This window comes from Nomascus leucogenys, chromosome 1a, assembly GCF_006542625.1.
Source record: "Nomascus leucogenys isolate Asia chromosome 1a, Asia_NLE_v1, whole genome shotgun sequence".
Taxonomy (NCBI): Eukaryota; Metazoa; Chordata; class Mammalia; order Primates; family Hylobatidae; genus Nomascus; species Nomascus leucogenys.
In genome coordinates, this window is record NC_044381.1 from 51,890,717 (window position 1) to 51,915,962 (window position 25,246).

General features: G+C 43.5%; 1 long non-coding RNA gene across 1 annotated transcript in view; it reads right to left on the bottom strand.

Annotated features, from left to right (window-relative positions):
* The window catches only part of LOC115835729, a 78,124-nt gene that overhangs the window by 52,104 nt on the left and 774 nt on the right, over positions 1 to 25,246 (bottom strand). The window lies entirely within an intron of this gene.

A 25,246-nucleotide genomic window follows, 5' to 3' on the forward strand; every position in this document is an offset into this window, starting at 1 on the left:
CAAGAGTTTGAGACCAGCCTGGCTAACATGGCAAAACCCATCTCTACTAAAAATGCAAAAAATTAGCCGGGTGTGGTGGTGCACGCCTGTAATCCCAGCTTCTCAGGAGGCTGAGGCATGAGAATAGCTTGAGCCCAGGAGGTGGAAATTGCAGTCTGCACTCCAGCCTGGGTGACAGAGCAATACTGTCTAAAAAAAAAAAAAAAAAAAAAAATTTATCTTGGGGAGAGAATCATCTTCATGGGAAAATGCCTTGATCAGCCTCTTTGGACAATGTTGGGGGAGGGGAGAGAGATGAGGAAATATGTGTGGAATTGGCAGGGTGAGGGGATGGTGGGCTCCTCACTCAGAAAGAAGAGGGGAGGGGCAGAGGCAAGAAAAGAGCAGAAGCTTTAGAGAAAGGCTTTGTGTGGCACAATATGCCCCTACCCTCAAAAGCATAAGTCTTAAAATCTCAAGTAAATTTACTAAGCTCATGAAATGCTGAAAGAGAATTTTTGAATGGGCTTTCTGGCATAGGGTGAAACAGAAGCCACGTGTGTTTCACCTGAGATGGTGACAGGCAGTACTATAAAGGAAGTACATTTCCTAAATTCAAGAGCGGGAAGGACCCCCACCCCCACCCTTTGACATCTGAGTTCCATAGAGAGGGGAAAACTGAGGCTCAGAAGTTAATCAACTTTACTAAAGTCACACAGCATCACTAACAAAGGGAATTGATCCCAGGTCTGTTTATCTCGAATGCCTATTGTTTTTACTCTATTCCACATGCTGCTCAAAGAAAGATAGATTTTTCCTCTCCCAGGCCAACTCTTCCTCTGTTGTACTCCATCTAATCATAGTAATTAATAGCAGTGAATATTTATTGAGTGTCTACCATATGCCAGACATTGTTGATGCATTAGCTCATTTGCTCCTCACAACGACACTATATATTTGACCATATAATTATTCACATTTTATTATATGGAAACTGCTGCTCAGAGAGGTTAAGACACTTGCTCAAGGTCCCACTGCTATAAGTGGTGAAATCAACATTTGAATCGGAGCCCATGGTCTTAACTCCCGTTCTCTCATTTCATCCCTTCTCACCTCTTGAAAGAATAGTTCCTCAAATTAGCCCATCTAATTAACCTGTTCTCTCCCTACCGCTCCTAGGATGGGACCTGGTGGGGTTTGCAGAGGTCACGCAACACTGAACAGGGAAGGTGTTCTGATGGGCTTGGGTCAAAGCCGCTGTCACAGCTCAAACTAATAGTAGAACTTGGGGGTTGGTAAATTTTTTCTGTAAAGGGCCAGACAGTAAATATTTCAGGCTTTACGGGCCATGTGGTCTCTGTAGCCAACTACTCAACTGTGCTGTTGTAACATGAAAGTAGCCATAGTCATAAGTGAATGGGCAGGACTATGTTCCAATAAAGCTTTATTGATGGACACTGACATTTGAATTTGCTAAAATTTTTATGTGTCACAAAATACTATTCTTCTTTTGCTTTTTTTCTCCAATCATATAAAAAGGTAAAAACCATGCTTAGTGTAAAAGTTACATAAAAACTGGAGGCAAGCTGGATTTGGCCTGCAGGTGACAGTTTGCTGACCCTAGTTTTACCAAACCTTCCCTTCTTTTGGATTCTACATCCAGCTGGGCCACCTTCAGACTAAACAGCTTCTAGGCCGGGCTTTGAGCCTGCTCTCCTTTGCCCACTCCTCTCACCTACGAAACCACACAGGTCCAGTCCACAAGCCTCTGCTCATTGCTGCCCCATCAGGAGCTCTCCTCCAGTCTTCCAGCATCTCCTGACCAACCACAAGCAGTTGTCTGCTGTCCCTGCAGGAGGTGGCCATAAAGAAAGATGGAACTGCCATCATTTAGATGACCCTGGTGAAGCAAAGCCCCAAGGACAGGTTAAAGGGGCGTCACCCAAACACTATGACAAGGCGTGCAAATAATATGCTTCAAATAGACTGAACATCATAAAAGGAAATCTCTAGGAAAGGTGGAGAAGAGATTGCTAACAATCTGGGTCCAAGGAAGGAGTCCTGAAGACAGAAATGGAAATCCCTTTCTCCTCCAGGAGACCAAGGCCAGAGGACAAGATATGGAAGACAGGAGTGCACCAGGGTCAGAGGACAGTTTAGTCTAGTACAACAGAGAGGACTAAAAAGCACTGACAGCTGGTCGTGGTGGCTCACGCCTGTAATCCCAGCACTTTGGGAGGCCGAGGTAGGTGGATCATCTGAGGTCAGGAGTTCGAGACCAGCCTGGCCAACATGGCAAAACCCCATCTCTACTAGAAATACAAAAATTGGCCCAGCATGGTGGCACATGCCTGTAATCCCAGCTGCTCAGGAGGGAGGCTGAGACAGGAGAATCGCTTGAACCCAGGAGGCAGAGGTGCAGTGAGCTGAGATCGCACCACTGCACTCCAGCTTGGGTGACAGAGCAAGACTCTGTCTAAAAAAAAAAAAAAAAAAATGCCCGGCACAGTGGCTCATGCCTGTAATCCCAGCACTTTGGGAGGCCCAGGTGGGTGGATCACGAGGTCAGGAGTTCAAGACCAGCCTGGCCAAGATGGTGAAACCCCCGTCTCTACTAAAAATACAAAAAATTAGCCAGGCCTGGTGACGGGCACCTGTAATCCCAGCTACTCAGGAGGCTGAGGCAGAGAATTGCTTGAACCCGGGAGGTGCAGGTTGCAGTGAACCAAGATCGTGGCACTGCACTCCAGCCTTGGCGAGAGACCGAGACTCCATCTCAAAAAACAAAAAAAAAAAAACAACAAAAAAAAAACAAAAAAAGCACTGACTAAGGAAAGGCTGAGAATAACAACAACAACAAACTGCTAACATTTGTTTTTTATTAAACACCTACTGTGTTCTAGGCATACGTTGCTGGTTTTTAAAAAATAATACTGTATCTTATTTAACTCTTTCAACACTCTGGCAAAATAGTCATTTAAAAAATCTTCTTGCATTCACTCTTTTAAAATAAATATTGTGCATCTTTTATGTGGCAGACACTATGCTAGATGCTGAGGATAAGCAAGTAAGCAAAAATAGACCTTGTGCTTGCTTTCATGGAGATTATACAGGGATTGGCAATTTTTTTTTCCATAAAGGACCAGATTGTAAGTATTTTGGGTTTTGTGGGCCATAAGGCCTCTGCTGCAACTACTCAACTCTGCCACTGTAGTGAAAAAGCAACCACATACAATATGTAAAAAAGTAGGTGTGGCTGCGTGCCAATAAAACTTTTTTATAAAAACAGGCTTCAGGCCAAAGCTGGCTATGGTTTGCTGACCCCTGTTCTAGTAGGAGACAAACATTAAGCAAATAATTACACAAAAAGCAATCATTAAGTGACATCAGGTAGAAGTTCCTGATACTAAAAAACACTATAATCAGAGAGATTTAACCTATTCAGGGAGATCAGAGGTTTCCCTGAAGGAGTAGGTCTTAGATCTAGTGTAGTAGTTAATTAGTGAGGTGAGGGCAAGACTATTGCAGACGAAGGAAACAGCGTGTGCAAAGGCCTGGGGCAGAAAGGAGCACAGTAAACCCAAGTTAAAAGAGGTTTATAGGCCGGGTACGGTGGCTCACGCTTGTAATCCCAACATTTTGGGAGGCCGAGGCGGGTGGATCACAAGGTTAGGAGTTCAAGACCAGCCTGGCAAAGACGGTGAAACCCCATCTCTACTAAAAAGACAAAAATTAGCTGAGTGTGGTAGCGGGTGCTGTAATTCCAGCTACTCCGGAGGCTGAGCCAGAGAAGTGCTTGAACCCAGGAGGCAGAGGTTGCAGTGAGCTGAGATCTTGCCACTGCACTCCAGGCTGGGTGACAGAATGAGACTCCGTCTCAAATAAATAAATAAATAAATAAAAGAGGTTTATGTAGTTGAGGCAGAAAGAGTCAGTGAGTGTGAGCTCAGGCTGAAAACAGCAGGGAGTGCAGGGCCCTATAAGGTCTTTTGGGTCTTGTTAGGGGATAAGGTCCCTATTTAAATACAGACAGCTGCACACGGAGTTAAGTAACATGCTCAAGGCCATGTAGCCTGCAAAAGGTGGAGCTAGAAGCCTTATCTCTAGACCCATGTATTCTCTTTGTGTTCATTTTGGTTCTATGTTTGCCCAGTGTCTTTACAAATTTCCCTCTATGAAATTCCCAAATCATTCAACGAAATTAAAAGGAAAGAGAAAGCCAAGTCCTGCACCTAGGCTAGGAGGCTAGCAGGGCCCTGATACCAGCGGGAAACCGGAGTGAACTCGGCAGATAAGTCCTACTGTGGAGGACCTAGAGGTCTGGGGAGAGCTATGTTTCTCCTTCTCCTTTTTTCTCTGATGACCCCTTATATGGAGTCTTACCAAAGCTTCCTCTGTCCTCGATGTCAAAGAAGCCTTCAGAATATCGCCCAGACTCCTCCCCCTGCGTTGCCATGCCCTCTGGATCTCGCCCTGCCCACCTCTGCACCCTGTCCTCACTGCCTCACTTGCACGCTCCCCTTGGGGACACTTGCACGGCTTGCTGCTCTGTGAACACTCCACATTCCCTCCTCAGTTCCATGCTGTTCTGCTGCTGGAAGAGCACATGCCTTGCCTTGCCCCTTTGTCTGGAAACCTTCTCTTCTCGAAAAATCCACAAAAATGTGGCACATATACACAATGGAATACTATGCAGCCATAAAAAAGGATGAGTTCATGTCCTTTGCAGGGACATGGATGAAGCTGGAAACCATCATTCTCAGCAAACCAACACAGGAACAGAAAACCAAACACCACATGTTCTCACTCATAAGTGGGAGCTGAACAATGAGAACACATGGACACAGGGAGGGGAACATCACACACTGGGGCCTGTTGTGGTTGGGGGGCTAAGAGAGGGGTAGCATTAGGAGAAATACCTAATGTAGATGATGGGTTGATGGGTGCAGCAAACCACCATGGCACGTGTATACCTATGTAACAAACCTGTACGTTTTGCACATGTACCCCAGAACTTAAAAGTATAACAAAACAAAACAAAAAACCTTCAAAGAGGAACCTCCAAAAGCAAAAAAAAAAAAAAAAGCAAAAAAAAAAAAAAGAATCCACCCAGGAGGCTGGGCTCAGTGGCTCACAGCTGTAATCTCAGCACTTTGGGAGACAGAGGTAGGTGGCAGGTGTCTGTAATCCCAGCTATTTGGGAGGCTGAGGCGGGGGAATTGCTTGAACCCGGGAGGTGGAGGTTGCAGTAAGCCAAGATCGTGCCACTGTACTCCAGCCTTGGCGACAAGAGCAAAACTCCATCTCAAAAAAACAAAAACAAAACAAAACAAACAAACAAATCCACCCAGGAATGGTTCCTGATGCTTCCAGGTCTGCAGGAAGCTGTGCTCCCCTTCAATGCCCACACAGTTCTTGGTGTGAATGGCTAACATCCTAAACTACTGTTCACGTCGGCCTCCCACACTGCATCTTGAGCTAGCAAAGGGCTTATGTGATGGGCGTTTGGCACTTTCCATGTGGAGGTTAACCCTGTTTACTTGTTAACTCCACTTATTCCCACCTCTTGGGTATCTGCATATTTCTATCTTTCAGATTTCCTAGCACTGATAGCAGCAGTTCTCGAAGTGAGGTCCCCAGTCCAACAGCGTCGGCATCACCTGGGAACTCTCTAGAAATGCAAATTCTAGAGCCCTCCTTGGACCTCTGAGATCGGAAACTGGGGGCGTGCAGTGATCTGTGCTTTCATAAGCCCTCCAGGTGACGCTGATGCAGGCTAACATTTGAGAACCACGGCCTCACCAGAAGTTATTGCTCATTAAATTGTTGATTCCCTGAGGATGGTAACTGGTTATTTTCAGCCTAGAAAACAAAAAGAGTAACTGAGAAAATGACAAGAAAAGCTTTTACTAGGCTGGGTTTTTAGAAAAGAAATTTTCTGACACGGTATTTCAAATATGGGACTTTCAAAGAAGGTTCTGCTTTGTAAGCATTGAAAAACAAGATAGATTCTCCCCTGCCTGGCTTGGGTGTGGTCTTGCTGAAGGGCAGGGGTTTGGACGAGATAACCTTGCCACATGCCCTCCACTGCTCAGATTCTCTGCTTCTGGATATTCTATGCTCTAGGAAAGAAATATAAGTTAGGGAGCAGGGCATTATTGCTAGGGGACTTTGGGCTTTCAGCCCACAAGGAAGTATATACTTCTTTCCTCTTCTAAGGTGAGTCTTTGCCAGTCTATACTCATAAAAAGAGATGACCAGGACCTTTGAGAAAGGTAATTGTTTGTTTTTAGGTCATAAAAATGAATCCTTGCTTTGTTTTCAAAGGAACATGCTCTTCATGCAATCTATACAATCTGAATGACAAGTAGGTGAGGTCCAAGATTGGAAAGATAAAACTTCATTGTTGGTTTTTGGCCTGGAGCTGAAACAATGAGACAAAGGAGTGGCTTGTTGGTATAAGCTCTATAAAACACAATAATATTAGTCATGTAAACAGGAGAAAATAGGAAAGGCTTAATGAGATAAATTACACCGAGTCACCACATTAGGGATTAAAATATTCTGATTAAGCAAACGCTAAAAGGTACAAAAGAAAGGATAAAGGGAAGAGTGGTAACTAGTTTTAGAAAACAATAGGTCCTTCTATCGCGGGTGCTGTTTGACAAGGGGAGCTTTCAGAGGCTGCCTGAGCTGAGAGTGAGCGTCCGTTAAGATCCCACTTTTCATCAAAAAAAAAAAAAAAAAAAAAAGAAATCATCCTATACTCAAACCAGGGCTCACAAAGTCAACACATTCTTCTTTTCTTCCTTATTCTTTTTTTCCCTCTTCACTATTGCAAAACAATCTATTTTGCTAGATGAGTCTGTGAAGGGAATAAAAGCACTCCAGGTTTCTGACTCTATTTGCATTCCCAGATTTGCTGGCCAACTTCCAAAGTGTGACTGGCCGTTCTTAGGCTAAAGGGGAAAACAGCCAATTCATTGATGTTTAAGATTGCCTGTGTACCTGTGAGAACAGCCACTTTTTCATAACTATTTTTATAAGGACATTTGAACAACTGAAGTAGAGGGTACAGATGTGTACTATTTCAACTAACAGAGCTGCTGAGCCTTGAGTCAGTATTACATGCTCATCATGTAGCTGTTTGTATTAAAGTGCACATCTACAAATGAGAAGATATAAAACTGTCAAAACACAGAACGGGGAAACTCACTGGTTCACACTTTCACACGCTTCTTGGGAATGGTAATAAGTGCAAGGTTGCCAAAGGCCAGTGAGCCTTTATATATATGTATATTTTGAGACAGAGTCTTGCTCTGTCACCCAGGCTGGAGCGCAGTGGCACCATTTCGGCTCATTGCAACCACTGCCTCCCAGGTTCAAGCGATTCTTGTGCCTCAGCCTCCCGAGTAGCTGGGATTAGAGGTGCGTGCCACCACAACTGGCCTGGAACAAATTTTTTTTTACATAAGTGTAAAAAATAAGCTCCCAGAAGCAGAATTGCTTTCAATGGGTAGGAATATTTTAAAATTTTTGACATTACTTACATGTGCCTTTCAGAACAGTGATACTAGGCCAGGAACAGTGACTCATGCCTGTAATCCCAGCACTTTGGGAGGCCAAGGCTGGCGAATCGCTGGAACCCAGGGAGTTCAAGACCAGCTGGGCAACATGGGGAAACCCCATCTCTACTAAAAATACAAAAAATTAGCCGGGTGTGGTGGTGCACACCTGTGGTCTTAGCTATGGAGGCTGAGTTAGGAGAATCACCTGGGCCCAGGGAGGTACAAGCTGCAGTGAGCCAAGATCCTAGCCTGGGAGTGCACTTCAGCCTGGGAGTGAGACCCTGTCTCAACAACAACAAAAGAAAAGTGATATCAAATTCATTTCTACTAACAGAGAATGACTGCTTATTTCCTTGATTCCCTGAGCCATACTTTTTCATACAAGTATTTGCCAATTTGAGGAGCTAAAAATGACATTCCATTTTTGTTTTAATAAGTATTTCATATTCATGTTCTATATATAGAGAGAGAGAGAGAGAAAATTGTTTTTTTTTCCTTTGGGAATTGCCTATTCATGTGTTTGCACATATTTTTTACTGAAATAGCGGTAGTTTTCTGCCCGGATTATAAAAACTTCATATATTAATGATACTACTTTACTTGCTCGTATATGCTGTAGGATTTCCCTCTAATTTTTCATTTTAATTTTTTTCATGGTGTTTTTGACATGCTGAAGTATTTAACATTCATGTAGTCAAATCTGGAAATGCTTTGTTTTCTTCCTTTGCTTTTAAGCTTACAAAATTCTCTACTGGCTAGGTATGGTGGCTCAAGCCTGTAATCCAGCACTTTGGGAGGCTAAGGTGAGAGGACAGCTCGAGGCCCAGAGTTCAAGACCAGCCTGGGCAACATAGCGAGACCCCCCATCTCAAATTTTAAAAATTAAAAATTTAAAATATTAAAAATAAGTAGGGCCAGGCGTGGTGGCTTACACCTGTAAAACCAACACTCTGGGAGGCTGAGACAGGAGGATCACTTGAGCCCAGGAGTTTGAGACCAGCCTGGGCAACACAGCAAAACCCTGTGTCTATGAAAAATAGAAAAATTAACCAGGTGTGGTGGTGCATGCATGTAGTCCTAGCTACTCAGAAGGCTGAGGTGGGAGGATAGCTTGAGTCCAGGCGTTCAAGGTTGCTGTGGGCTATGATCATGCCACCACCCTTCAGCCTGGGCAACAGAGTGAGACTCTGTCTCTAAATAATAAATAAAAAATAAATAGAAACAAAGTTCTCTCTCTTGTGAACAGGTGAAAAATGTACTTATATATTCTTTTTAAAAAAAATTTTTTTTTTTTGAGACGGAGTTTCACTCGTGTTGCCCAGGCTGGAGTGCAATGGCATGATCTCGGCTCACTGCAGCCTCTGCCTCCCAGATTCAAGCAATTCTCCTGCCTCAGCCTCCCGAGTAGCTGTGATTACAGGCATGCACCACTACGCCCGGCTAATTTTTTGTATTTTTAGTAGAGACAGGATTTCTCCATGCTGAGGCTGGTCTCGAACTCCTGACCTCAGGTGATCCACTCACCTCGGCCTCCCAAAGTGCTGGGATTACAGGCGTGAGCCACCGTGCCCGGCCATGTACTTATATATTCTTCTGTTATTTTATGGTTTCTCCAAATTTTTTTTTTCTTTTTTGGTTTTGTTTTGTTTTGTGTTAAGAGATGGGGTTCTCTCCTGCTATGTTGCCCAGGCTGGAGTGCAGTGACTAGGTGACTATTCACAGGCGTGATCATGGCCATCATGGTGCACTGTAGCTTCAAACTCCTGGCCTCAAGTGATTCTACAGCCTCAGCCTCAGGAGTAGCTGGTACTACAGGAGGGCCCATCACCCGTGACTGTTGGCATTCCTTGTTACATTTATGCCCTTGTTACTTCTCCTGTCCTCTCAGCGGCACTCCACAGGGCTCTGCAGAGAAGTGCTGTTCCTTCCTGGGAAGCACAGAATGCCCTGGTTCCCTCTTCTGCTCTTGCTTCTCCAACTCTTCTCAGCTTCCCATAGTGGCTCTTGCATTTCACAATCCCTTAAATAAGTATTTATTTTTATTTATTTTTTTGAGACAGGGTCTCGCCCTGTCACCCAGGCTATTGTGCAGTGGCAGGATCATGGCTCACTGCAGCCTCGACCTCCTGGGCTCACATGATCCTCCCACCTTAGCCTCCTAAGTAGCTGGGAATACAGGCATGTGACACCATGGTGAGTGTCTTTTGGGCTGGATGCGGTAGCTCATGTCTGTAATCTCAGCACTTTGGGAGGCTGAGGCAGGAAAATCACTTGAGCCCAGGAGTTTGAGACCAGCCTGGGTAACGTGTTAAAACCCCATTTCTACAAAAAATACAAAAATTAGCCAGGTGTGGTGGTGCACACCTGTAATCCCAGCTATTCAGAGGCTGAGGTGGGAGGATCATGTGAGCCCAGGAAGTTGAGGCTGCTGTGAGCCATGATCCTGCCACTGCACTGCACCTGGGTGACAGAGTGAGACCCTGTCTCAAAAAAAGATTAAAAAAAAAAAGTAACTATTTCTTAAGCTGATATGTGCTTTAAAAAGTCACTTGGAGGCCAGGCGTGGTGGCTCACGCCTGTAATCCCAGCACTTTGGGAGGCCGAGACGGGCGGATCATGAGGTCAGGAGATCGAGACCATCCTGGCGAACATGGTGAAACCCCGTCTCTACTAAAAATACAAAAACATTAGCCGGGCATGGTGGCGTGTGCCTGTGGTCCCAGCTACTCGGGAGGCTGAGGCAGGAGAATGGCGTGAACCCAGGAGGCGGAGCTTGCAGTGAGCCGAGATCGTGCCACTGCACTCCAGCCTGGGCACCTGAGCAAGACTCCGTCTCCAAAAAAAAAAAGTCACTTGGAGGCTGGGCACAGTGGCTCACGCCTGTAATCCCAGCACTTTGGGAGGCTGAGGTGGGTGGATCATCTGAGGTCAGGAGTTTGAGAGCAGCCTAACCAATATGGTGAAACCCTGTCTCTACTAAAAATACAAAAATTAGCCGGGCACGGTGGCAGGTGCCTGTAATCCCAGCTACTTGGGAGGCTAAGACAGGAGAATCACTTGAACCCGGTAGGCAGAGGTTGCAGTGAGCCAAGATCATGCCACTGCACTCCAGCCTGGGCAACAGAGCAAGACTCCGTCTGAAGAAAAAAAAAAAACAAAGTCACTTGGAGAACATCAAAACATCTTTAAAATGCAGTTGCCTCGTCCTCTGAGGTGGGATTGAGAAATCTGCATTTTCACCAAGCATTGGAGAGAATTCTTCTGCAAGGTGGCACAAGAAAATTTTCAACATGGATTATCTGATTCGATACACAGGTATAAATCGACATCCACATCTGTATAGTACCACTGATCATCTCCAGCTGTACATCTCCCAGGTACCTACAGCTCAATCCAAAACAGAATTCAATACCTCTCTCCCCAAAACTGTTCCTCCTCTAAGTATCATTTTCCTTTCTGACACACACCACGAGGTTTCCTTGCCCCAGATCTGAATCAGCCATGTCTCCAAGGAGCTCTGGTACCTTCTCATGGGTAATGGCATTCAGATACTAAGATATTGGCACTAGGTATCAGTAGAATTCTCTTGTCTTAATTTGAATTGTTTTCTCAGGATGCAGTTCCAACAGTGGGATTATTGAATTAGGAAAGGTAAAATATTTTATGGCTCTTAATTCAATATTGACAAAGGTACAGCCAGTCCACTGTTGGGCTCTGTTGGGACTGTATTCCTTTGCCTCTCCTTCGCCTGTTAGTGTCAGTCGCTAATATTAAAGCAGTAGCATTGGCTGACAGTGTCCTCAAATATGAGAGCTTCAGAGAAGAGTTCTGACACAGCTCCTGTCATTCCCCTCTCTGGTCCTCTAGGGATCTTTGCTGAAGAGACACATTCTGAACTAGAGCCAGAGGGGGAAGAAAGAACTAGCTCAGTAAGTGTATAAACAGCTCGACTTCTACCTCCTCCCCAAATTAATGCAGCTCTGGTTAATTTTGTGTGTGTGTGTGTGTGTGTGTGTGTGTGTGTGTGTGTGTGTGTGTGTGTTGAGATAGAGTCTAACATTGTCACCCAGGCTGGAGTGCAGTGGCCTGATCTAGGCTCACCGCAACCTCTGCCTTCCAGTTTCAAGCGATTCTCCTGCCTCAGCCTCCTGAGTAACTGAGATTATAGGCGCCCACCACCACGCCTGACTAATTTTTGTATTTTTAGTAGAGACAGGGTTTCACCATGTTGGCCAGGCTGGTCTTGAACTTCTGACCTTGTGATCCACCCTCCTCGGCCTCCCAAAGTGCTGGGATTACGGGCATGAGCCACTGCGCCCGGCCAACTCTGGTTAATTTTTTTTTTTTTTTTTTTGAGACGGAGTCTCGCTCTGTCACCCAGGCTGGAGTGCAGTGGCGCGATCTCAGCTCACTGCAAGCTCCGCCTCCCGGGTTCATGCCATTCTCCTGCCTCAGCCTTTCCGAGTAGCTGGGACTACAGGCGCCCGCCACCATGCCTGGCTAATTTTTTTGTATTTTTTTTTAGTAGAGACGGGGTTTCACCCTGGTCTCGATCTCCTGACCTCGTGATCCGCCCGCCTCGGCTTCCCAAAGTGCTGGGATTACAAGCGTGAGCCATCACACCTGGCCTCTGGTTAATTTTTAGGAGAAGATGCGGCCAAGGCCGGAACTCCTGAGCAGGGCATTCCACGCCTGGCTAATTTTTGTATTTTTAGTAGAGACAGGGTTTCACCATCTTGGCAAGGCTAGTCTTGACCTCCTGACCTTGTGATCTACCCACCTCGGCCTCCCAAACTGCTGGGGTTACAGGCATTTTTGAGCTACCACGCGGGCCTGTTTCAACATCTTTAAGGACTAGAAGTGAAGAAAAAGATGTTAGGTAAGAACCAGAGCATATATTGTTCAACTTGACAAATCTTGTACTTATCTAAAATGTGCTAATACTATGTTGCTTCTACTGTCTGTAAGCTCAAGAGAGAGAGTGCTTCCTTCCCAGGCTTTTCTGGTGCTCCTGGGTAATAGAGATCCTAATATCTTCTGATTGACCTTCTCTTTTTATTCTATTTATTTATTTATAATTTAATTTTAGAGACAGGGTCTCACTTTGTCTGCAACCTCGAACTCCTGGACTCCAGCCATCTTCCTGCATTAGCCTCCCAAGTAGCTAGAAATATAGGCGTGTGCCACCAAACTCAGCTAATTTTTTTTACTTTTTGTAGAGATGAGTGTCTCACTCTATTATTGCCCAGGCTGGTCTTGAACTCCTGGCTTCAAGTGATCCTCCAGCCTTGGCCTCCCAAAGTGTTGGGATTACAAGTGTGAGCCACCTCACCTGGCCCAAATTAGGTTAATAAATAGAAATTTTAAATTTAAATTTTCATGCCATAAGTTTTTATACCTTTAGTGCTAAAAAGTATTTGGAAAGAATTTATACGTAGAAAACAAGTATTATTAGAAAAGCTCAGAAACAATTGCTTAGGCCTAGCACAACAGCCAGATTATTTTTCATGAAAATGTATCCGTGGTTTTTATTTTAGACTGCATCTCAAAAATAAATAAATAAATAAATAAAATAAAAATAATAAATAATAAATAAAATAAATTTAAAAAGTTTCCCAGTTCTAGCCTGGTACAATCGTGGACCTTCCAGTCCATGCTGTTCCTAATGCCTGCTAATGTATTATTATGTGAATATACATATTGAAAAAAGAGGAATATATTCCAAAGAATATATCTGAAAACATTGGATAACATTTAACAAACTACAAATCCTAAGGATGCCTCCCCATTTGACACTGAAGAAATTCTTAGTAAGTGAAATTTAAGAAGAAACTAAATACCATCTTCTCCTCCTCCTTGTTCATTATTCCTTTCTCTTCTCCCCTCCTCCAACTCTGAGAGCTAGGCACTGCTTACAGCATAAAGATAGGCTTTGTTCTATCTTCCCAAATAGAACTTTTCTTAAATGGCTGCAATGGGGAAGGAGAGTAATAGCAATGTAAAAGCTGGTAGAATTCGTCTAGGGATACAGCAGTGCTAAGCAATCTATGGTTTTTGTTTGTTTTGTTTTTTGCTTGAACTGTGTAGCCAAGATTGATTACCTGATGGTCTAATATTTCCTTACTGAAAAAAGCTAAATCTAGAGAGAAAAATCTCTTCTCCTTTTCTTTCATTTTTCACAAATGAAGGTTTTGTATTTTGATTTTTTTTTTTTTTGTCTTTCTAAAGTAGGCCTGATTTCAAAGGAAAGATTTCAAATGAAAAAAGACACGTAGAAGAGGTTCTAGGAGTCTCCTGGTAGACAGAGAATTGTTGAATTAAAAGATAATTGGGTTAGGCCAGCGTGGTGGCTCACACGTATAATCCTAGCGCTTTGGGAGGCTGAGGCGGGTGGATCACTTGAGGCCAGGAGTTTAAGACCAGCCTGGCCAACATGGCGAAACCGCATCTCTACTAAAAATACAAAAATTAGTCGGGCGTGGTGGTGCATGCCTGTAATCCCAGCTACTTGAGAGTCTGAGGCAAGAGAATTGCTTGAACCAGGAGGTGGAGGTTTGAGTGAGCTGAGATCCCACCACTGCACCCCAGCCTAGGTGACAGAGAGAGACCTTGTCTCAAAAAAAAAAAAAAAAAAGATAATTGAGTTTGACTTCTACCACATAGCGGCAACCCATAGCCATTAGAATTCTTATTTAACCAGGGCTCATCAATTCTCACTAAACCTTATTCCCAGATTTGAGAGACCCTCAGCCATCACTAATAAAATTGATGTGAAAGGAAAGTCTCAAGGAGGAAAAATGCAAGTTCCCAGTTCAAAACTAATACTAGACCAGATCATATTCCTTTTTTTTTTTTTTTGAGACAGGGTCTCGCTCTGTCACCCAGGCTGGAGTGCCGTGGTGCGATCTCGGCTCACCGCAAACTCCGCCTCCTGGGATCATGCTATTCTCCTGCCTCAGCCTCCCGAGTAGCTCTTTCAAAAATGTCATGCAGGCCCGGCACGGTGGTTCACGCCTGTAATCCCAGCACTTTGGGAGGCCAAGGCGGGCAGATCACCTGAGGTCAGGAGTTTGAGATCAGCCTGACCAACATGGAGAAACCCTGTCTCTACTAAAAATACAAAATTAGCCGCCATGGTGGTGCATGCCTGTAATCCCAGCTGCTCGGGTAGCTGAGGCAGGAGAATCGCTTGAACCCGGTTGCGGCAAGCCGAGATCACGCCATTGCACTCCAGCCTGGGCAACAAGAGTGAAACTCCGTCTCAAAAAAAAAAAAAAAAAAGTCATGCCATGCATAAGTTTAGAAAATGAATAGGGGCCGGGCACGGTGGCTCACACCTGCAATCCCAGCACTTTGGGAGGCCGAGGCGGGTGGATCACTTGTCAGGAGTTCGAGACCAACCTGGCCAACATGGTGAAACCCCCGTCTCTACTAAAACTACAAAAAATAAGCCAGGCATAGTAGCATGCGCCTGTAATCCCAGCTACTCAGGAGGCTGAGACAGGAGAATTGCTTAAACCCAGGAGACAGAGGTTGCAGTGAGCCAAGATCATGCCACTGCACAGTCTGGGTGACAGAGTGAGACTGCATCTCAAAACTAAATAAATAAATAAATAAATAAATAAATAAATAAAATAAAAAGAAAGTGAATTGGATGAGAATCCAAAATAAAACTGGTACATGAAAAAAGGAATCCTTTTTTTTTTTCTGATTGCGGTAAAATATAGATAACATAAAATTTACCATCTCACTTGTTTTTTTTTTGAGATGGAGTTTTGCTTTTGTTGCCCAGGCTGGAGAGCAATGGCGTGATATTGGCTCACTGCAACCTCTGCCTCCTGGGTTCAAGCGATTCTCCTGCCTCAGCCTCCTGCGTAGCTAAGACTACAGGCATGCGCCACCATGCCGGGCTAATTTTTGTACTTTCAGTAGAGACAGGGTTTCACTATGTTGGCCAGGCTGGTATCCAACTCCTGACCTCGTGATCCGCCCACCTCGGCCTCCCAAAGTGCTGGGATTACAGGCGTGAGCACCGCGCCCAGCCTAATTTACCATCTTACTAATTTTTTTTTTTAAAGACATCTCATTTTGTCATCCAGGCTGGAGTGCAGCGGTGTGATCTGGGTTCACTGCAACCTCTGCCTCCCGGGCGTGAGCGATTCTCCCACCTCAGCCTTCCTGAGTAGCTGGGACCATGCACGGCTAATTTTTGTGTGTTTTTTTGTTTTTGTAGAGACGGGTTTTCACCATGTTGGCCAGGCTGGTCTTAACCTCCTGGTCTCAAGTGATCGTGCCTCGGCCTCCCAAAGTGCTGGATTACAGGTGTGAGCCACCGCGCCCGGCCATCTTACCCATTTTCAAGCATACAGTTCGGTGCCACTGAGTGTTGTGCAACCATCACTGCCATCCATCCACAGAACTGTTTCACCCTGCAAAGCTGAAGCTCCATACCCATTAAACAAGAACTCTCCATTACCCCCTACTCCTAGCCTTGGGCAACCACCATTCTACTGTTGCCTCCAAGAATGTATTACTGTAGGCCCCTCATGTAAGTGGAAGCATTTGGCATTTTCTTTTTGTGACGGGCTTATTTAACTTAGCACAACGTCCTCAAGGTTCATCCATGTTGTAGCATGTGTCAGAATTTCCTTCATTTTTTGGGCCTATTGACTTTTAATCTGTCAATTCTTTTTTCAAATTTTCATAAAGTTAAGATGTAAATATGATAATCCTCTCTTCTCTCCAGCAAAGGCAAAAATCACTTCTCTTCAAACACTCACTGCATTTACCTGCACATAGAAATGCTAATTGAAAACTGCTTTTCTTAAGAAAGGTATCATTCCTTGAGGCAGGCTGTTTACATTAATCAATGTTTCTCTAATACTTGTCAGTGTTTTGTAACACTTTTTCAAGTGCCAATTGCAACTTGCTAGTTCTTCTGAAGTGTGGAGGCTGCAAATGGGGGAAACCAGGATGGGAACTCTGTTCCCCTGGGGCATCTACTGCCATGGAGAAGCATCAATTCTTTTCATGGTTTCGTTTTACATAATAATTAGTTATGTGGATGGTGGCTCGAAGTATTGGATGGATGGATTATCACAGTGTGTTAAAAGTCCTGGTTTCCCAGTAATTTCTTATTTGCCTCCCTAAACACTCAAATTTTACATCACAAATACAGGATTTAATCTGTTCACTCGCTAACTAGAATCTTGTTTACTAATGTCACAGAAAGTTTTCCCTTCAATAAACATAACAGTGATAGGAAAAACACAACATACTAAATAGCTATGATTAAAGGAAAAAAGAATTGATAGACGGGATATCCCAACTGTCATCTCTCAGATTATGCCTTGTCGTTTTTCACAACTTTTCTGGAAAACTGCTTATTTATTAGCACATCATGAATATGTGCCCTTGTGATTCTGCATGAGCACAACTTCAGTGTCCGAGATTTAGTGCTATTTTCATTTCTTTTTTTTTTTTTTTGAGACGGAGTCTCACTCTGTTGCCCAGGCTGGAGTGCAGTGGCGCCATCTCTGCTCACTGCAAGCTCCACCTCCTGGGTTCATGCCATTCTCCTGCTTCAGCCTCCCAAGTAGCTGGGACTACAGGCGCCCACCAACACACCCGGCTAATTTTTTGTATTTTTAGTAGAGATGGGGTTTCACCGTGTTAGCCAGGATGGTCTCAATCTCCTGACCTTGTGATCCGCCCGCCTCGGCCTCCCAAAGTGCTGGGATTACAGGCGTGAGCCACAGTGCCCGGCCATTTTCATTTCCTTTCATGAGTAATATTTAAAGCTTGATACACGCAATAATCTGTATCAGCATTACATTTCAAAATATTAAGGAAATTTAAAAATCAAACAATTTCTAAGTTTCACTGCTAGGTCAAATTATGAAAAGGCTAGCAAAACAACTATTCATAATAGAAATAAAGGGGCTGGGTGCCGTGGCTCATGCCTGTAATCCCAGCACTTTGGGAGGCCGAGGCGGGCAGATCACCTGAGGTTGGGAGTTTAAGACCAGCCTGACCAACATGGAGAAACCCCATCTCTACTAAAAATACAAAATTAGCTGGGTGTGGTGGCACGCACCTGTAATCCCAGCTACTCAGGAGGCTGAGGCAGGAGAATCACTTGAACCCGGGAGGAGGAGGTTGCAGTGATGGTGCCATTGCACTCCAGCCTGGGCAACAAGAGCAAAACTCCATCTCAAAAAAATAAAAGGCCGGGCGTGGTGGCTCATGCCTGTAATCCCAGCACTTTGGGAAGCCAAGATGGGTGGATCATCAGAGGTCGGGAGTTCAAGACCAGCCTGACCAACATGGTGAAACCCCGTCTCTATTAAAAATAGAAAATTAGCTGGGTGTCACCACACGCATGCCTGTAATCCCAGCTACCTGGCAGGCTGAGGCAGGAGAATCCCTGGAACCCAGGAGGCAGAGGTTGCAGCCAAGATTGCACCATTGCACTCCAGCCTGGGCAACAAGAGTGAAACTCAGTCTCAAAAAAAAAAAAAAAAGAAAGAAAGAAAGGAATAAAGGAATTAACATTTATTTGCTGTTGCCTTATTCTTAACATAAAACAGTTTTCCTCTTTATTTTATAATAGATTTTCTGGTGATTCTGAGATTTATGGATCATAAAACAATGCTTTAGAGGATTATTAATGTAATAACCTAATGTATTTAAAGATTTTCATTTTATATTAATTGGTAACTAATGGACATTTGGGACTCCTGAAGAAAACCAAACAAAAATAAAATACCATAAAAAATAAAATAAAACTACTAAAAGATCCAGAGCAAAAACACTGGGTAATACTTTGGTTATTAGTAGGACAGCTTTCCCATGATCAGGGGAAAAAATCATTTTTTCATATATATATATATATGAAAAAATCATTTTTTCATATATATATATATATTTTTTTTTTCGAGACGGAGTCTTGCTCTGGCTCTGTCACCCAGGCTGGAGTGCAGTAGCACGATCTCAGTTCACTGCAACCTCCGCCTCCTGGGTTCAAGCAATTCTCCTGCCTCAGCCTCCGGAGTAGCTGGGATTACAGGCACCCGCCACCACACCCGGCTAATTTTTTGTACTTTTAGTAGTGACGGGGTTTCACCATGTTGGCCCGGCTGGTCTCGAACTCCTGACTTCGCGATCCACCAGCCTCGGCCTCCCAAGTGCTGGGATTACAGGCGTGAGCCACTGCGGCTGGCCTCATACTTTTTTTTTTTTTTTTTTTTTTTACTAGAAACATTACAAGTAAATCTTTTAACTATGAAGTGAACTCCATTATAATACATGAAAAAAAGAGATGTAGACAATGAATCTAGAATTGTTTTCCCAGACTTTTCATCACGAAAAATTTTCAAACATAGAAATATTGAAAGAATAGTAAAATGAATAGCTATAGACATTATCCTGAAATTCTGTAATGGTTAACACATTCTCAAATTCGCTTTCTCTTTCTCTCTCTACATACACTTTTTATTTGCAGTTGCAGGTGTTATTTGAAGTTGTATGCTTCACCATCTATCTTCTCAGAATAACATCCTCCAAAATAACCACAATATTCTAACATCAAAAAAAGAGAACCATAATTCTATACTATCTATAAATATCCAGTCAAAATTAAAGTTGCCCAAGACATCTTGCATGTTTTTCTTTTAATCCAGGAGCCAATAAAAATTTATACATTGCATTTTCATTATATATCTTTGTTTTTAAGGAATAGTTCTTCCCCACTTCTCTCCTCTCTGTCTCTCTTGACATTAACTTTTTAAATAGCTCAGGCTAGCTGTCTTGTAGAATGTCCCAACATTCTGTATTTATTCCATTTAACTTGCTCATCTAGACTTAAACTTTCTATTCTGGAAACGTGAAGGTATCTGGAACATACACTTGCACTCTAGTCCCCTTCCTATCCCGAGAGTTCACCTGCCTTCAGCTCTGAAGAACATCTAGAGATCATCAATTAGTTGAACTCAAGCTTTAACCCTTCAATGATATGGCTGGCTTCAGGAAGAAAAGTTATTTAAATGATACTGCCAAAGTGAAAGCTTTTAAAAGAAAAGGAAAGATGTCTCAGTTTAAAGTTGATTTCCTAGCAAGTCCTTGGCCTGCAGCAAAGGTGGCTCAAGCAGAGAACATTAAGGGGCCCAGGTATGCTCTTGTTATGTGAGTATGTAGGAAGGAGCATCAAAGGTGCTTCCTTTACTTTTTTCTTTTTTCTACCAAATGCTCTTCAGCTTCAGTGGAGCTAAATGCTAAACTGAATGAATTTTTTTAAAAAGTGTAGGATCCCAACTTTTCTCAGACTTTAGAACGGGTTAAAAAAATAAAAAGAAGGCCGGGTGTGGTGGCTCACGCCTGTAATCCCAGCACTTTGGGAGGCCGAGGTGGGTGGATCACGAGGTCAGGAGATCGAGACCATCCTGGCTAACACGGTGAAACCCCGCCTCGACTAAAAATACAAAAAATTAACCGGGTGTGGTGGCGGGCGCCTGTAATTCCAGCTACCCGGGAGGCTGAGGCAGGAGAACAGCATGAACGCAGGAGGCGGAGGATGCAGTGAGCCGAGATGGTGCCACTGCACTCCAGCCTGGGCGACAGAGCGAGACTCCGTCTCAAAGAGGGGGAGGACAAACTTCACTGAGATCTCTTATTATGGTCTGAACTCCAGGCAGTGTTTCATCAAGCCCCAAAATACTGTTCTTGCTTTTCTGGGGCATCTCGCTGGTAGACAGGGAAAGCTCTGGCAGAAAGGCCCGCTGCTTGAACTACTTCAAAGAAACTAATCATGAATATATCCTATTGGTGTGAAAATCCCAAATTAATCAGGTAACATTAACACATAGGAGTGTGCCGTACATGTGCATTAGTTGTAAACAGATTTGGTCGGGCGTGGTGGCTCACGCCTGTAAACCCAGCACTTTGGGAGGCCGAGGCAGGTGGATCACGAGGTCAGGAGTTCGAGACCAGCCTGGCCAACACGGTGAAACCCCGTCTCTACTAAAAATACAAAAATTAGCCGGATGTGGTGGTGGGCGCCTGTCATCCCAGCTACTGGAGAGGCTGAGGTAGGAGAATTGCTTGAACCTGGGAGGCGGAGGTTGCAGTGAGCTGAGATCGCGCCACTGCACTCCAGCCTGGGTGACAGAACAAGACTCCGTCTCGGGGGGAGGGGAAAAAAGATGTAAACAGACTTAGAAGGGGCATTAACAGGCAGAAGAACGTGGTACAATGGGATTTATATCTGCACTGCTATGATTGCTTATAAACACATGCTATTTTGGACTGGTATCTTTCTCGAAATATAGACTTAAATAAACAAACGTTCAGCCGCAGCTGAGGTGGTGTTCTTCTGCAGGCCTCAGACACAGTCAAGCGTTTTTAAAAACGTGATTGGTGGGCTAAGAAGTTTATCCACCTGGTTCCTCAAATTCCCAAACAGTTTATTTGAATACTGAGTGAATGGCTAATCTTGTACAAGTTCTGGGGCTTTAACAAGGTAAACGAATGGGTGGCCTGTGAAAGTAAACACTGCATTTCCTCCCAGGCTCACCCTAGCTTCCAAAATTCCTCTCCCTCACTCCTTTCACTCTCCCCAGCCTTGTAGTTCCCAAGCTTGGTCTCTCGTATCCTGTAAAAGTACTGAAATTGCAAAGGAGACACTTTTAATTATAAGTACTACAGTAATGAATTCAAGTACACTCGTTTATCATAAAGGGCCTTCCCATCTGTCTCTAAAGTATACTTAAAAATGCTGTGTATTTGATAACATTAGCACCAAGCATCTTCCACATGTTAATATCCAGCGTTTTAGATGTTCGCTCCCTGCATCTCAAAAGACCTCACAGTGCTGGTTCCAGAAACAGCATTTATCTCTCGGTGTTTGGGAGTGCCTGTGTGGCCTCTTTCTAATTTATTTGCACTCCAATCCTTGGGGATCTCATCACAATCCCGCTAGGCAAAGGGAGATTAGGGAATAGGGCTGTCTGCTTCTCCCCACTCTGACAGAGAAGGGAAAACAACTTCCCCAAGTCCCTCAAGTTCTTCTGGCCACTGTACAAATTGTTCTTGAGCATGGAGGGTTTCCAAAAGCCCTAATTAGCAACTCACAGCAAACATTTCTTTGCATTAGCTAATGATCCGGCTGCACTTGTAAGCAAACAGAACCAACATATCTAATCAATGCTGAAAAACCAACCAAATGCCTATTAAACATCTGGATGTAATTTTCTAGTTAGAACAAAATGAAAACATATGCAGGTTCCTTTGATCTTCATCTTAACAAAGAAATTGTTGATAAAAAAGCATACTGGTCAGTCAATGTGTCATTTTCATAAAGTCTGCTCATTTCTCTTCAAATGCTCCCAGTTTAATTTAGTTGGTTTCCTGCAATCTCTAATTTTACCATATTGTGTGAAACCGCAAGAGATTCTTTGGAAGTGATTTTATTTGAGGTTTTACTGCTGCATGGATCTGCTACTGATTTTTTTTTCCTTCTCTGCCTTCTTCCCTTCACCTCCATAACCATCTTGCCCTTTTCTTTGGTAAAGGAGTGCGGGAGAAAAAAGATTACAAAGCAATGCTGGGAAAAATTCTTCTGGATCCTACATTCTTAGGTTTAAGAAAACTCTCAATTAAAAAAAAAAATAAAAAAGGTGGGGCAGGGTGGCTCACGCCTGTAATCCCGGCACTTTGGGAGGCCAAGGCGGTCGGATCACCTGATGTTAGAAGTTCGAGACCAGCCTGGCCAACATGGTGAAACCCTGTCTCTGCTAAAAATACAAAAATTAGCCGGGCGTGGTGGTACACGCCTGTTATCCCAGCTGCTCAGGAGACTGAGGCACATGAATCGCTTGAACCTCGGAGGCAGAGGTTGCAATGAGCTGAGATCGCACCACTGCACTCCAGCTTGGGCGACAGAGCAAGACTCTGACTCAAAAAAAAAAGAAAAGAAAAAAAAAGTCAAATGAGGAAATGTATACGCAATAATTCTCAGCTAAAAGGAAGAGAACACAACAAAGGTGGTCTGTTAAAAACTATAATTATTGGCCAGACGTGGTGGCTCACGCCTGTAATCCCAGCACTTGGGGAGGCTGAGGAGGGCAGATCACGAGGTCAGGAGTTCGAGACCAGCCTGGCCAACAAGGCGAAACCCCGTCTATACTAAAAATATACAAATTAGCCGGGTGTGGTGGCACACGCCTGTAGTCCCAGCTACCGGGGAGGCTGAGGCAGGAGAATCTTGAACCCAAGAGGCAGAGGTTGCAGTGAGCTGAGATGGCACCATTGCACTTCAGCCTAGGGGACAGAGTGAGACTCCGTCTCCAAAAAAAAAAAAAAAATTACAATTATTTCAAATAAAAAAGTAATAGATTTAAAAGGTGTCTAGTTGCTACGATTGGCATCCATAACTTTTCCTATTTTGTTTAGTATCTGTACTAGATAACATCTAGCTTTTGTAATTACTTAGGGTATTGCTGAGTTGAAAATTTGATAATCAGCAACAAATGAATGGGAATATATCCACATATGCATCAAAAGAAAATGAACAAGCTGACAATCTTTCTGTTTCTCTGCAGAGCATAAAAAGGGTACTGTGTTTTTCAGAGAAAATTTCCAGTGGAAGCATCATACATTTCACGTAAAAACATCATTGACATATGAATGTTAAAGGTAAAGAAGATTATGGTTAACAGGCTTTAAATGGAAGACCAAAATTATAGATTTCATGAGGAGGACTATTTTCTTTTAAACAGGCTGTAGGCAATCTGCACATATATTATTTATTTAAAACATAAGATTAAAGCTACTTGACTGTTTAAACACCATCATTTGTAATGCAGTTTGATGAGAGTTTTGTAGCATAATTATTACAGCATGACAATTACGGAGAAAATATGACCTTGAAAAGGGCAGAGCCTTCTCCCACTCTGCCAGACGATGCTCTAAATGGGAAAAAAAGGCTTCAAAAACCAAAACCAACCATTTTTATGCACACAATTAAAGGCCTTCCAATTTTAAATTCATAATGCTCTGTAGATACTATAGATACTACGTCATAAGGAAATCAGAAGGCCTGGTGTTTCAAACTCTATTGGCAAGGAAAGACTAGTTAAAAGAGAATTTCTAGTGTTTACTCATGGCAGACTGGGAAATATGGTGAGAAGACACATTGTCTGTGAGTAGTTATATTAGAGAACATTTAAAGATGCCTTAGAACTGATTTTGAGGGCAGCGGGGTGGGGAAAGAAGAGAAGTAGCAACATTTTTGCCCCATCTCAAAGCATATTTTAATGGCTCTGTTTAAACTTAATGAGAGTGTGCCAGTTATTCAACCCACAGGCACCACGTAAAGCCTGGGTAAGCTGGGGAGGAGTATCAGTTGCTCCAGTTGTCACAGCATGTATACAAGCATACATGTGGCATCCAAGCACTTTCTATCCAGTCCTGGAGCTGATTACGGGATGAACTGGCCGCAGACTGGTATATGTGGCTCAATCACTAGATGATTTCAAGGAAAACAGGTTGCTAAAGGCCCTGGGATCCTATGATTCCAAAAAGTCCTGTATGTCGAGCAAAACTCACATCATCACCAAATTTAACCAAGGAAAGTGAGGCAGTGCTTTCTTCTTGTTTGTTCTGCATGTTAGCAAAATGAATAATACAGCCGCCTTCCCAACTGTACTTAATGAGAACACCACAAAGCTACAATGCCCAACTTGTTTAAGAATTTACCATGGCTTCGTACAGACTGGCTAAAATCGCTTTTTTATTTTTTCATTTATAATTGATATTTGGGAGTGATGCAATTATAGACAAATCAATATCATACATATTTAAAAACAACTCCAACGGTGAAATATATTATCTAAAACGACTTCTAAAACTATTTCAAGAAAAAGATCTCTGTAAAAGCACATCTTTAAATAAAATGTATGTCTGTTTAAATAAGCTCCTTCCCATAAGTCTCTTGAAGGTAAAATAATAAAATAATAACGTGGGGGTTATTAATACCAAAAACTTAACTAGTTTCCAACATAAGATAAATAGTTGTCCAAGATGCGCCCTTATGGAAGAAGTTACCACCGTTCGGCTAAGCCAGCATTATTCACTCACTGCTCATGTGGAAGTAGCTCCATTGGACTGTTCTTCAAACAAAAGTATAAATGCAGCAATACTGACGGTTTTCTGCTGTGTATTTAGAGACATACACAAAAACCGAAGACTCTCAGCATTAATTATACAGCATGTCTTGATTATTACAATCTCAAAATCCCTTTTAACTCAAGTTCCACTTCATAAGAACCTTAGCCACGTCATTTACCTAACTCTTCCCATTTAGCTCTTCACACAGCTCAGCTCAGGAGTACCACCCAGACTATGGGGGTGGGGTGTGCGGGACAGGTTTTTCAGGTCTCAGTGCTGGTTTATTACATTGTCTCTCTTTGTTCCCAAGAATTGGAAACAGACTCGTGGTCTTGTAGCTGAGAGGCTCCTAAAAACCTCAGCCGCTCCCCTCCTCTCCCAACACAGCGAAGTCAGGACTTTTAAGACGAAGACCTGGGATTTCGCGCCCCGGGCAAAACGTCTCATCTGCGGACACGCGTGCCTTGTTCTGGCAGCACCCTGGGAATCCTTCCCGCCAAACGGGACAGGACGATCTTTTTGAAAAGTGGCTTGAA